General features: G+C 38.7%; 1 pseudogene; it reads right to left on the reverse strand.

Moving 5' to 3' along the window:
* Positions 1 to 2,061: 2,061 nt before the first annotated feature.
* LOC104452407 lies at positions 2,062 to 13,638 on the reverse strand (annotated as a pseudogene).
* Positions 13,639 to 14,010: the final 372 nt, after the last annotated feature.

Below are 14,010 nucleotides of genomic sequence, written 5' to 3' on the forward strand. Positions count from 1 at the left end.
GAACCAATGGAGGCTTTACTACTTTGCTTCCTCTAACGACAAGGACTACTCGGATGGCTTGATGAAGTTCTTCGCCATGCTGCTTCCTCGTCGGCAGTGATTGAAGAAGGCGGCTAGTTCTGTTTGCTAATGATATTTGATTATATTTATGCAATTATAGTATTTCAATAAAGAACGTCTGATCCTAAAGTGGTTGTAATTCGCCACCCATCGATTCTTTTATTACTCATGCATTAATTGCGGTTCGCTGTAGAATAAAATTTTACTTTGACTAAAGTTTGTTATTCTTTCATATAATGTGACACAAAAATAATTGTAAAATACTAGTTCATTTATTCTATTTTTAATGATTACAATGTCTAGATATAAAATAATCACTTCAGGTAGAAATTTAAGATCATTCTTCGAAATAGTAAATAACTTTTGGATAAAACATATAATAAAAGGGAAAAAATAACCTTCATATCCTCACAATTTTATAGATTTAATGCAACAAACCTAGATAGAAGATAACAAAACCTAATGATCTCATCACTGGTACGTGGAGTTGCCTCTGGTGATGATGCAGTACGATCTCCACCCTCTCAGCATCCGATCCGGTGCAATGGAAATCAGGAACAGTTAAGTTGCTCTCATCTGATCATCTACTGCTATGTATCCCGATGCTTCACGCACGACTTCATCCTCGATAAGAAATGCTCTTCCTTCCGACCAATTTTAGTTCCTCCACATACTATGGATCACTTTCTTTTTCTCTTTGAGGATATCCTTTTATGCCATAATCGTAAATGAAATGCCTATGTGTTTACACCTAAATATGATCGGGTCATTGACAAGCATATGTTTGGCACATAAAAGTGAATAGTCACATAGGAAGCATGTGAACTTTAACACATGCGTTGAATTTTGTCAATGACCACAGAAGATAATATATGATCAACTGATGGTGACAGATGTCAGTGATTTACACCCACTTATCAAATAAACAAAGAATGAGATACCATAGACTATCGATATGAATGTTGGCAGTGATATGAATAGTGAAATGTTGTCTGAAGGTCCTTAAGGGCAGGAGAAATTAACGAGGGGACATGGAGGCTTGGTTTCAAGACAAAACAAATGGAAATGGGAAGAAATGGATACGTATGTTTGGAGAGAACAGTTGCCATTTGAATATCATATAAAAGGATATAAAGACAAAACCGATTATTAGTGCAATCGCACGACAGTCATCGATGAGCAGTTGTCGATCACTATCAGAACACAATCGTGTAGGTAGTTGACACTTTTTCCGGAAGATAACCGCTGAGGGAGAAAAGCTAAGGATCATGGGCAAGGAAATGCTAAAGAAAGGAAGAATATTGAGACAATCAACGGGAACTGATAATGAAGCAGACAACCACCAACACAAACATTTATAATTACCATTAGTCGTCTACTAGAAAGCCCTCCGCACAAATCATTATCTTCCTCCCTTGCATTGCACTTTATTTAATTGTAGCTTTAGACTCATATTGTCAATTAAATTCCGACGTAATGTCATCACATTACGCATTTTCAAGCAAATTTCAAGCTTTGCTGTTGATTAAATTTTGGCAGGGTTTATTAGTGTTTGTTTCGTTTATACCAGTTGTACTTTCTAAGTCCTGCCATGTCACGTCCTAGGTCATAGTCAGAGGTTATGACGTCCCAGTACGCCACCTTGTAGGTTCAACTAACGTTTAATTTTCTTTCCTCTTGTACCACATGCAGAAGCAAACTTATAAAAACAACCCAACAATCATAGGAGAAACACACGCGAAGAAAACATGACAACCATTTTAAACTGATTATCTTATATATAAACGAGGTGATACATCAAAGGTAGACATATGGGAGGCTAACAAAAGGGTTCTACTCCCGGTCCGGTTTATCTACAATGCCAGTCAACGGCTCCATGCCCCGCCCCTCGGCTACTTTAAAACACTGTCACCCAAACCGCACAACCATATCTCAAAAAGTGGCAAGTTGTGCCTTCCAAAAACCTGCTCGTCCTAGCTCCCATCTCCTAGGCCAGCCTGCCTACTCCACCATGCTCACCCCGTCCTCGTCACCATTATCGTCACCTCCCAAGCTCACCGGATATGGGATGGGTCCCAACAGTCCCCCACCAATGTCGAAGTACACCACCACGAAGTAGGAAGCCACTCTCTCCAGACCCATGTCCATCCATAGGGTGGTGTTGAAGGAAGGATCGGTGAAATCAAAGAAACGCCCCTCGAACTTAATGGGGGCGCCGTAGCAAGTCATGGGGATTGCAGGCAGAGGAGTAGTAATTATCTGAAAAAAGAAAAATGTAAATAGCCATAAGAGTGAGCAATAGCTCAGGAATGAAATATTCACGACTCTATACTAAACGAATCACCTATCAAGCAACCGATGATATCTATCCTGACATGCAACTAGGGGAACCATGAAATGACATATTAAAGCCACACACTACTTAGTTTTCATACTCTAGATGCATGACACCTTGACTGACCATCAAACTACAAGCCGTCACTCAAAAGACACGTGTCGCGCAACATTTATCTTTGCACTTGTACTTAAGGTACGCTTTCCGGACCTTGCAAGAAGGAATTACTATCCTGTCTACAGAATCCGGTATTCTCTCCCGTTCGCTGCAGTATACATAAGTACACTCTTCGGCCTACACAGGCTTTGTGGTCCACTGACCACAGCATCCCAACCCAATCGAACTCCTGGTGCATCTGGGGTATGCTCTCCCTAGGCATCTCGAATTTCTCTCCAACTTCACAGGGCATCTAGGGCACGCTCTCCATAGGCTTCTAGGGTACGCTCTCCCCGAGTATCCTGAATTTCTAGACAAGCTCCTCGGAGCATCGTTGGTATGCTCTCTGATGGTATTCAATAGTATCTTAGGCATGCAACGTAGGTAACAACCATCTTATCTTCAATTATGCAAATAACACAACTCAGTGGACTCATGGATCAACAATCCACCAGGGATACGTGAACCATACCACATGGCTCAATCAAGACAGATCACATCAGGCCATAGCTGAATCACATAGGACCCTCCGGCACGACTAGTCCAATTCGAAACACTCCTAAGCAAGATCAAATTGCCTAGGAACAATTCGAACTAACCTGACCTAGCTGAAACACGCAAAATCAATCCAAAATATAATAGATAGTCTAAACCTTATATAATCTACTTAGCGGCCCTCATGACCTCACAAGATCCTTCACTGGCCTCATGCCCCATGACAAGTCTCGACCTTCACAGTCCACGAAAACACTCTTGGAACCATTGCCTACTAACACCACACTCGACCCTCATGGCTCTCACCTATGCTGCACTCGGGCCTCACGGACCACCTGCAACCCAATTGGGCATTATGGCCCACACACGCCACACTTGGGTCTTGTGGTCCACTTGCAAGCCACACTAGGCCTCGTGATCCACTTGCATACCTCTTGGGCCTTGCAGCCCACTCACATGCTCTCAGGCCTTGCAGCCCGTTCGCACTTCTCTCGGGCCTCACGGCCTGCTCTCAACACATCGGGCCTCACAACCCACTCGCTCTGCCTTTTCGGCCTTGCGGCCCACTCATGCACTCTCGGGCATCATGGCCCGTGTGCCCATCTTTTGGTCTCGCCGGTCACTTCACGGTCTCAGGGCCTTCACCAGTCACCACACAGATTCACAGCCCTCACCAAAACTACACACATACACATTCGGCTCACCGACTCTCAAATGCCCGGCAAAACTGAACGATCTTGCCCCAAACTACACCCACGAGAACAATCCATCTAAACCAAAGACAAACAACCAGATTTCGAGCAACCAGCACATATAAGATAGCCACAATCAACATGCAACACTAGATCTTTGAGTAATATAGAGAGGCGGAATTCCACTTGCCTTGACAATGACAGATGGATGCAGCACGGTTCGGACGGGGGAGAAATGATCGCAGCTTGGCCTTCCTCGAAGCTCGATGTCACTCCTCATGGCATGAACCCCCACAGAACAGCAAAATGGAGCCGCGGCAGAGAAGTTGAGAGGTAGAGAGAGATGATGGCCAATGATGGTCTTGGGAAGAAGAGACCATGATGGGAATGAGGCATGCTAAAGCATGCAAAGGAGGAAATGGGAACTGTCATGAGGGAAAAGGAAGAGAGAGAAGAGGGCGCGGCAGAAAGAGAGAGAGAGAGAGAGAGGAAATGATGGCAATCTTGGGGAAGAGAAATGCATGCATGGGCATGCATTGGTGAGGAAGAGAGGGACTGCCACTTGGCGGTGGCAAGGGAGGAGGAGGAGGAGAGAGGAGAGATACAAAGAGAAAGAAAGAAGGAGAGGTGATCATGCCCTCGGAAATTCAACACCGACCATGTCCAATTATTGCATACCACATACATTTGCAATCAAGAATCGCGTCTACGACTCAAACAAACAAACTATTGGCTAATATACGGGCCAAGCACCACTATTCCTAAAATTTCATAATTATCTAGAATTTAACTGGTGCTCATTGACACCACCTAATTATCTATTCTTAAATTAACTATTAGTCGGAGAACGAAACGGAGTCGTCACATACCGTCGATTGAATTCTAGCCCAATTGTCTATATAATTTTGTTCGGAGTAAAGCAATTGATTTTTGTATTCACTTGGATATTTCCTATTTGGCATCACCACAGAAATTGGTCTCTTTCAATAAAAAGTTAAAAGTACTTTTAGCAAGAGATATTTCGTCGCAAGAGAAGTTCCGCAAAATACTGTGGCTTTCAATCTTAAAGTATTTCTGTTTTCGTTTGCCTAGCTCCTGGATGTGTTTATGCGTTCCATATTCACTGCTCCGCTACCTAGTTTACCATACCTAAAACTACTGAGTCTGATAACATTCACCATCGTTAACTCACCTTTACCAAGAAGTGGCTGGCCGGTTCGAAGACTTACTATAGTTTCTCCCGTAGCTTCCGCCGAAGTGGCAGAACCCCATGAACATTGTTCATCTTTCCCAGGATAATGATTATATGGCCTATATCAATTGTGCCCTCGCCTGAGCACTAAGCTCATTGAATTGCTTAAGAAAAGACTAATCTTGAATCTCATTTCTCATATTGTTGGCACCTATCCTAGGAACAACAGTCAAATGTTTGACGAATGATAATGCAAACCGTTTTAAGGATGCGCATGACAAAATTTCTGAAACATAAATTGATTTCTGACCAGAAATCAATTTCTTAATTTCTATTCCCCGGACAAGTTTTTGAGCACATGGCGAAATGACTCAAGGTAAAGATTATTGTCCAATTTGCATAGCGGCAACATCAGCCCTAGCAATATGAATGAGAGAGATCTCACGAGTTCACATATGATAAATTTCAAATTTATGATGAGATTTATCAACATTTTTTTCTTTTTTGGCTTATACAATCTAATTTGTAATTGACCACGTTCTTGTTTCCCTCTCATCTTATTCATTGAGAATCGACACTTTTCAAGTTCACGATCTTTGACATCCACACATGATCATCTCTCTTAGCAAAAGTGGCAATGCATTTTCCATGGAGAATTTCCACTTTGAACCATTGGGGCCTTTCAAGTATGAACATCAAACTCCATTAATGAGAAAAGCAGGACACTTCCATATGGCTTCCTAGTCACGGGCTCGAACAAGACAATAGTTGCCGACGATGCTGAGTATGAGATAGTCACGAAAAGTTACAAAACTATTCTACTATACTTTCCATCCTCTGATTTTAAGACATGTGCTTCGAATTGCAAATGATCAAAATCTTACACATCTTGTTGAAGATACTGTTGTTGATACTTGTTTGATCTCGATTGATTTTGATTGTAGAGACTATTTTGTGGGGATATTATATATATATTTGGGATTTGTGTATATTTTTTTTCTCTACTCCCTTGCCATATAAAGCAACAATGACTATGAAGAATTCTAAAAACCAGAGTCCTGAACTAGAGATACGACATCAGCCAAATAATTACTAAGGATAAGTGCATTAGAAGTCGTAAAACTTATCATGAAAATGTAATTGAGTCCTAAAACTTTCAAAAAGTGCAATTAAGTCCTAAAACTTGTTACGAAAGTTTAATCTGTCCTAAAACTTTCAAAAGGTTCAATAAAGTCCTAAAACTTGTCTCAAAAGTGCAATCGAGTCCTAAAACTTTTTAAAAAATGCAATCAATGGAAGGACTTAGATTGAACCACTTTGATAAGTTTTAGGACTTAATTGTACTTTTTGGAAGTTTTAGGACTTAATTGCACTTTTGACAAGTTTTAGGATTTAATTGCATTTTCATGACAAATTTTAAGACTTCCAATGCACTTATCCCTAATTACTAAGAAGAAGAAGAAGAAGAAGAAGAAGATTATAGACCACAACCCAAAACTAAGACAATGCAGCTAACCTGAAAGATAAATGCCGCACAAGAAACCTCAGCATGAAACTAGTATCAACGCATGCTACGCCGCCCCACCCCCGACACCCCCCCCTCGGGCAAAACATCAATCATATTGTATATACACTGGCCTGCCTTCTGCTGGATCTGCAAAAAGACAACACATTGACAAACCAAAATCAGCGAGCACATTGGCTATGGGAATCCATGGGACAATAACTATCTGCAACTCCAAACAGTTAACTTCGATTAGGTACAAAGAACACACTTCCTCATTCAGAACTAAGACATTGTACATCACATTCAGACATTATGTGAATTTGATTATACAAGTATATATAGGAGGGGCGAGCTGGTGTCACTTCGAAGCTTGCCATTTTGTAATGCCTTTGTTTCACTTTTGGCAACGAAATTAACTCTTGAATATCATTATGGGCAAGTTTGGATTAGTGTGCACTTGTACATCCAGGAGAAAAATCGATTCCAAACTAAAGTGGGTTCAGTTGGAAAAATTATCACATTCTTTGCTAAAAACAAGACAGCATCAACTGTGCCCTTAGCGTATATTGATCTACCACAAACATTGTGCTGAAACTCGAAAGAAACTCTGTAAAAAATAGATGAATATTTTGTGATGTTCATCTCTAGATAATCATATGAAATAAGGTGGAGATATCAAATACTCTTTGGAACTCCCACCATCTCCATTTGTTGTTTAGGATCACGGATCATCTGGATCCAATGGTATCCTGAAGCAAAAGCACAAATAGGTGTGAGATATTTTTATTTGTGGAAATACTAATAATAATTATCTTAATTACAGAATCAGCAATTACAAAGATTATTGTTACGGTTTATTGTCTACCGTGCCATTCACTCATGCATAATCTAGAAGATATTCAAGATGCAAGTATAAACGAAGGTTTTGCCCCATAGGCAAGTAGGCCAATGGTATAAGAACTAAACCTAAAGACCTCTTAGCTCTTGCCGGAAGTACATAATAACAAAGCTTCATCAAGATTTAAGGAACAAACTAAAAAACAAAAATCATGCGTTTGGCCAAGAATTAATCTACAACCTGCTTACTAACAATTCAATTCATATAAACACAGATAAATGATCTGGACTCGCAACAAATATGCATATGTTTAAATGATTTGGACTCGCAACAAATATGCATATGTTCCTCAACATGCCTTTTTAGGATAAACTAAAGAAGAATTAACAAGAATTTCCCAATAAATCGAGTCAAAGTCACGAACATAATTTCACAACCCACGATACATGTCAAAAGACACTCCCAACTTCTTGAAGCAAGAAATTACCGCCTTAGCTGTTCCAGATGTGTCCAATTTGCTTGATTGATGGGACTCCATCACCTATACTTTAAACAAATTCAACAGTGCCGCCATCAGCACATCCAAATGTGAACTGAAAACAGCAAGAACTTACTATACCATGTCTACAATATGAATTTGGCATCATTATGTCGAGTAAAATAGTAGAGTGTTGCAATATTATAAATTAACCCAAATTCATTGCACATGAGTAAATGTTCATCAATCAATGCAAACCACCAGACCAGACCAGACCACAGCAACAACGAATACCAATTCTCAAGGTATTCTTAAGAAAACAGCATAACAATTCTCAAGGTCTTCCACTACAGCTCAGTGCACCAGAATAGACATCAACGATGCACCTTCACGGCACCAACCGCCGTGCTCCTTCTCATCTTCTCCGTTTCGCCTTCTTCGTCCTTCTCCTTCTTCGTTTCGAAAAGGTAGCTCTCGCTCTGCTCAGTGGAAGAGATCTCTCCTTTTTCCTTGGCCGAGCTTCCTTCACTCTTTCTATGTCTGGTTCTCTCACCTTCTGGTTCTCTCCATAGCCGAAGTTCTGCAGCTCCCTCCTCCTCTCTGAGGAAGCTCTCTGCAATTTGTTCTCTTCCATGGCCGACGATTTCCCAAAAAACCCCACAAAAAGAATATTGGGAGCGTGCGTGAGAGAAGTCAAGGGAGTAAAAGGCCTCAGGTTGTTTAAGTTCTGGTGGGCTTCTTTAAGAAAATAAGAAGCAAGAAAAACAAATGGGCTCAAGAGGAAGTAAAAAGATGGGCTTCTGGAATTAGAAAAAAAAAGGAACTGGGCGTATGGGCTCATCTGACCCAAAAACCTATTATTTAAAAAGAAATATGGGCCAAGCCCCCCTACCCTAATTTGTTGTTATTATTATATTTTTTCATTTTTATTCATTTTTTTTTTTTTTTATCATTTTCGTTCTTTTCATTTTTTTTCTTTTCATATTCGTAGATATTTTCTTATATTTTTGTAAAGAACAAATATTTAAAAAGTCGATAAAAATTCGACTGTCAACAAAGGGGCATTTATTTTTAGTAGTGTCTTTTTAGGTTTCTAAGGGACGCAAAAGCAATAGATAAACACAGATTCATCAATCAACAAACAAGCATTAAGACAACTCCCTCTCATATGCACAATAATAGAGACCAATCACTTTTTCTTAATTACGTGAAACATGACAAAAAGCTACGCGATACATAGAATTAATCAAACAAGTACCTTGTTAACCTTAAGCGCTAGTGGAAAATGAAAAGTTACATTAAGTAGCAAAGCATTCATCAAATAAATAAAAGCCTACTATAACACGAAAAGAGCATAAAAACAGGAAAGTGCTCCGTAACATCCCTAAACAATGGAATTCAAGGTCCAAAACATATTGTGTTTGACTAAAGAGTCGCTTCTTTATGTGAGAATAAGGAGATAAAAGAAGAATCGTGACAAATTTCGTCTCTACTTCATTTTTAAGACAAATCTAGGCTAATTTGAATATAACTACCGCTTGTTATACTCTCTTTTTTGCTAACACCGTTGCCGGATGCCTATCTTGATCAAGATTGGCTTTGTAAGTTGGATTGCGGCCATTGCTTTTGCGACTGCTGCATTGCGAAATGGATCAAAGTGAAGATTATTATCCAATTTGCAAAGTGGCGGCAGCAGCACTAGCAATACGAACAAGAGAGATATCAAACTTCAAAAGATTTCACATATGAAAAATTTCAAATTTGTGAGGAGATCAATCGACCCTTTTTCTTTGCTTAGACAATTTAAATTTGTAATTGACAACATTTCTATTTCCCCTCTCATCTTTATTTGTTGTGAAACCATCGCTTGTCAAGTTTATAGTCTTTGACATCCTGACCATCTCTCTTTTAACAAGTGGTTATGCATTTTCCATGGAGAACTTCCATTTTGAACTATTGTGGGCCTTCAAAGTTTAAACATCAAACTTCACTAACGAGAAAAGCAGGACATTTCCATAAGGCTCCCATGTCACAAGCTCAAACAGTAGAGTAGTTGCCAACGATGCTAAGTATGAGAGAGTCGCCACAAAATTACAAAACTAGTCTACTTTGCATCCTCTGATTTTAAGACGCGTGCTTTGCATTGCAAATTATCAAAATCCTACACGTCCCAAAGAGAAGCTGCAGCTGCTCAAGCTTAATGATCCATTTCCAGAACAAGTTTTGCAATTTTCACTACTCTATTACCATGTGAAGCAACAATGAATATGAAGACATTCTAAAAGCCAGAGTCCTGAATTGGAAATGCAGCATCTGCCAAACAAATACTAATAATGATTATTATAACAATGCTAAGAAGAAGAAGAAGAAGAAGAAGAATTGAGACTACAACACAGAATTAAGACAATAAAATTGACCTGAAATATAAACGCCGCACAAGAAACCTCAGCATGAAACTCGTATCAACGCATGCTACCCTCACGCAATACATCAATTATATTGTATATACGCTGGTCTGCCTTCTGCTGGATCTGCAAAAAGACATCGCATTCAGCAATTGGATATGGGATCTATAGGGACAGTGATTATCTGCAACTCCAAACGGTTAACTTCGATAAAGATACAATGAACACATTTCCTCATTCAGAACTAAAATATTGTACATTGCATTCAGGCATTATATGAATCTGATTATATAAGTTTGCCATTTCGTAATGCCATGTCTCATTTCTGGCAAGTAAAGAAAAATAACTCTTGAATATCATAACGGGCAAGTTTTGATTGATTAATGTATTTGTACATTGAGGAACAAATTTCTGTTGGAAGAATTATCACCTTCTTGGCTAAAAACAAGACAGCACAGTTATATATTGATCAACCACAAACATTGTGCTGAAACTCAAAAGAGACTCTGTAAAGGTGATGAATATTTTGTGATCCACATCTCTAGAAAATCATATGAAACAAGAAGGTGGAGATATCAAAAAATAACCCATAATTATGCTTCATTAAGTGATGACAAATGATACAAATGGAAAGCATGATCGGACAAATACTCTTCTGGAACTCCCACCATTTCCATTTGTGTTGTTCAGGATCACCAATCATCTGGATCGGATGCTATTCCAAAGCAAAAGCATATATAAATGTGAGATATTTTCAATTGTGGAAATACTAATAACAATCTTAATAATAGAACCAGCAATTACAAAAGTTATTGTTACGGTTTATCGTCTACTGTGCCATTCACCCGTGCATGATTTAGAAGATAATACAAGATGTGAGTGTAGAACAAAGGTTTTCCCCCATAGGCAAGTGGGCCAATGGCATAAGGATTGAACCCAAAGACCTTTTAGCTCTTGCAAGAATTACATAAAAACAACGCCTCATCAAGATTTAAGGTACAAACGAAAAAAACAAAAATCATGTGTTGGACCAAGAACTAATCTACAACCCGCTTACTAACAATTCAATTCATATAAACATAGATAAGTGATTTGGACTCTCAACAAATATGTACATGCTTCTCAACGTGCCTTTTTCTGGATAAATAAAAGAAGAATCAACAAGAATTTCTCAATAAATCGAGTCAAGGTCACAAACATAATTTCACAACACACCTGATCCATGTCAAAAGACATTCCCAACTTCTTGAAGCAAGAAATTACTGCCCTAGCTATTCCAGATTGTCCAATTTGCTTGATTGATGGGATTCCATCACTTATAATTCAAATAAATTCACCACTGCCTCCATCAACACATCCAAATATGAACTGAAAACAGCAATAACTTACCATACCATGTCTACAATATATATTTGGCATCATTAGGTCAAGAGTAAAACAGTAGGGTGTTGCAATATTATAAATTAACCCAAATTCATTGCACGCAAGTAAATGTTCATCAATCAATGCAAACCACCAGACCAAACCACAACAACAACGACTACTGATTCTCAAGCTATTCATAAGAAAGCAGCATAACACTCGGTCTTCCACTGCAACTCAGTGTACCAGAATAGACATCAACGATGCACCTGTTCAAGCTGGCAAAGAAAAAGTGAGGAGAAGTAGGAGAGGGTAAAACCACATTATTGTTTTTTAAGGATGGAAGATCCCCCCGAATCGCTCAAAAGTTTAGCAAAAAGGTAACTACAGAAAAACCAGAGGGACTCAATTGCCACAGGTTCCAGCTCTCGTGCTTCCCAAGATAGCGATATAAAGAGCCTATTTCTCACCTAACAAAAAATCTTTTTTCTCTCTCTTATTTGTTTCCTCGAACTTTAGTGAAGATAGTGGTTCGATATATGAGCACCCAAACTCCTATCTCATTCCTCATTCTAGTTAAAGGGTCGCTTCACAACAAATGGCAGCGTACTCAAGCATCATTCAACTTGATAACCAAGCAAATAAAACATGATGAGTTAAATGATAATAGGTAAAATACAACAAATCTGAAGATAAGAACTATATAAAGATAAACTTACAAGATAGAATCAGACCTATATCAGTAAGATTAAGAGCACCTAATTTGCCTTAAGTCCCACATCGACTTAGCACACCAACAATGAGTCACCTATAATCTCACTTGGCCACCGTCTTTTTTCTGCTTCGTGATTTAGGTAGTGTCCTCTTTGTATCATTGTGTTTACGTTTTATCTTTGTGTTTCTATAATGCAGAAAAGAGATCAACAGTACCTAATTGACAAATTGTAGGACATAACTCATAGAGCTTCCATTCTTAATACCTTATTTTTCTTTTTTCATGCATGGTTTATCTTACAACCAATAGCTCTCTCAAAAGTATCTAATCAAACAGTGGTGAGAATTCTAATTTTAACATCAGCTACATGTGCACTTAAACATCCATAAAATCATTAATCGTGACCCAGTCAAAGGGATGAACCATACAAGACAGAGAGCAAAGTGAGGAGCAGAGGGGAAAGCAGATTCAGAATAGTGAGAACTGAACACCTTTAGAGAATACCCAGAGAAGGCTCCTGGAAATTGCTCTGCCATAATTTCCATCGCTGCAAGAAATGCCACAACTTACCAAAAACCATAGAATAATTAGGACAAAATAAGAAAGTGCAGAGATGGCTAAAACTGAACAAGGATCGTGGATTCTGTTAGCTGTTTCCCCACTTGTTGGGAAATCACTGCATATAAACTTGAATCTTCGACTGCATAGTAGAGCCAATCCCTGTCTCCTCTAGTAGTTCCCATTACAAATGGAACCCCAACATTGCACTACAGCTCAGCATTACCTTCATAATAGAAAGAATTTAACTGAACTTATCAAGCGAACAGTGACATATTGCCTCATGCAATATCCCATTAAGGTTTGCAGATTTCACAAAATTACTGGATTTCCAAACAATCAAATAATCCTCCTAGTCCTATTTTAATGGAACTTTGAAAAATGAGACCTCTCTTTCAGCAAATGAATTTCTATCAATACTTTCCCAAAGGATGTGTTGCTTACTGTTCATTGCAACAGGCACGGTGTAGTCGACCACGATCATATTCGAGTGTTCACAAGAGACCAACGCCACAATGCTTTCTCTATCTGAAGGTCCGTGCACCTTAATCTCTTTGCCACATACCTCTACGGTTTTTCCAGCCTCTTTGGCACAACCAAACGGCATGGGGATAAGATCGAGTCCTGCAAAAATCCGTTGCATTTATAACAACCTTCCCCATTTTGCTTGAACAACTGTTCACCTGCAGCAAGTAGCAAACATGCAATGCATCCAAAAAAAAAAAGGCTGGAAAATATCGAAAAATTTATTGACATGTTTCAGTAACTTATGATTTAATTTATTTATAATAGAGAAACAAATGCACATGCAAAAAGAGGTAGAGATGAGGAACATAGCGGAACATAGCTTCCAAAGTCAATCACTAATCATAGGATTTTCCCCCAAAAAAATGAATCTATACATAAGGATACCTACGTAATTATTATATTGTTGTTTTACTCTTTGGAATGTGAAAATAAAATTACTAAAGGAATGAAATTTAAAAACAACAGGAGGGAAAAAGGCATTAAGGAAAGAATTCAAATGGAAATAGAATTAAATAAATGGCAACAAAAAGAAAATTCAAGTGCCCTAAAAATAGATAATGACTAGATTTTGCTGCCACTAAATTAGTCAAATAATTAATGTATAATCATATAAGTTTATAGCCAATTAGGAAATGAATAGAATACAGCAAACCTGAACTAATCCAATTAGCCTTGATGAAGAAAAATGA

This window comes from Eucalyptus grandis, chromosome 6, assembly GCF_016545825.1.
Source record: "Eucalyptus grandis isolate ANBG69807.140 chromosome 6, ASM1654582v1, whole genome shotgun sequence".
NCBI lineage: Eukaryota > Viridiplantae > Streptophyta > Magnoliopsida > Myrtales > Myrtaceae > Eucalyptus > Eucalyptus grandis.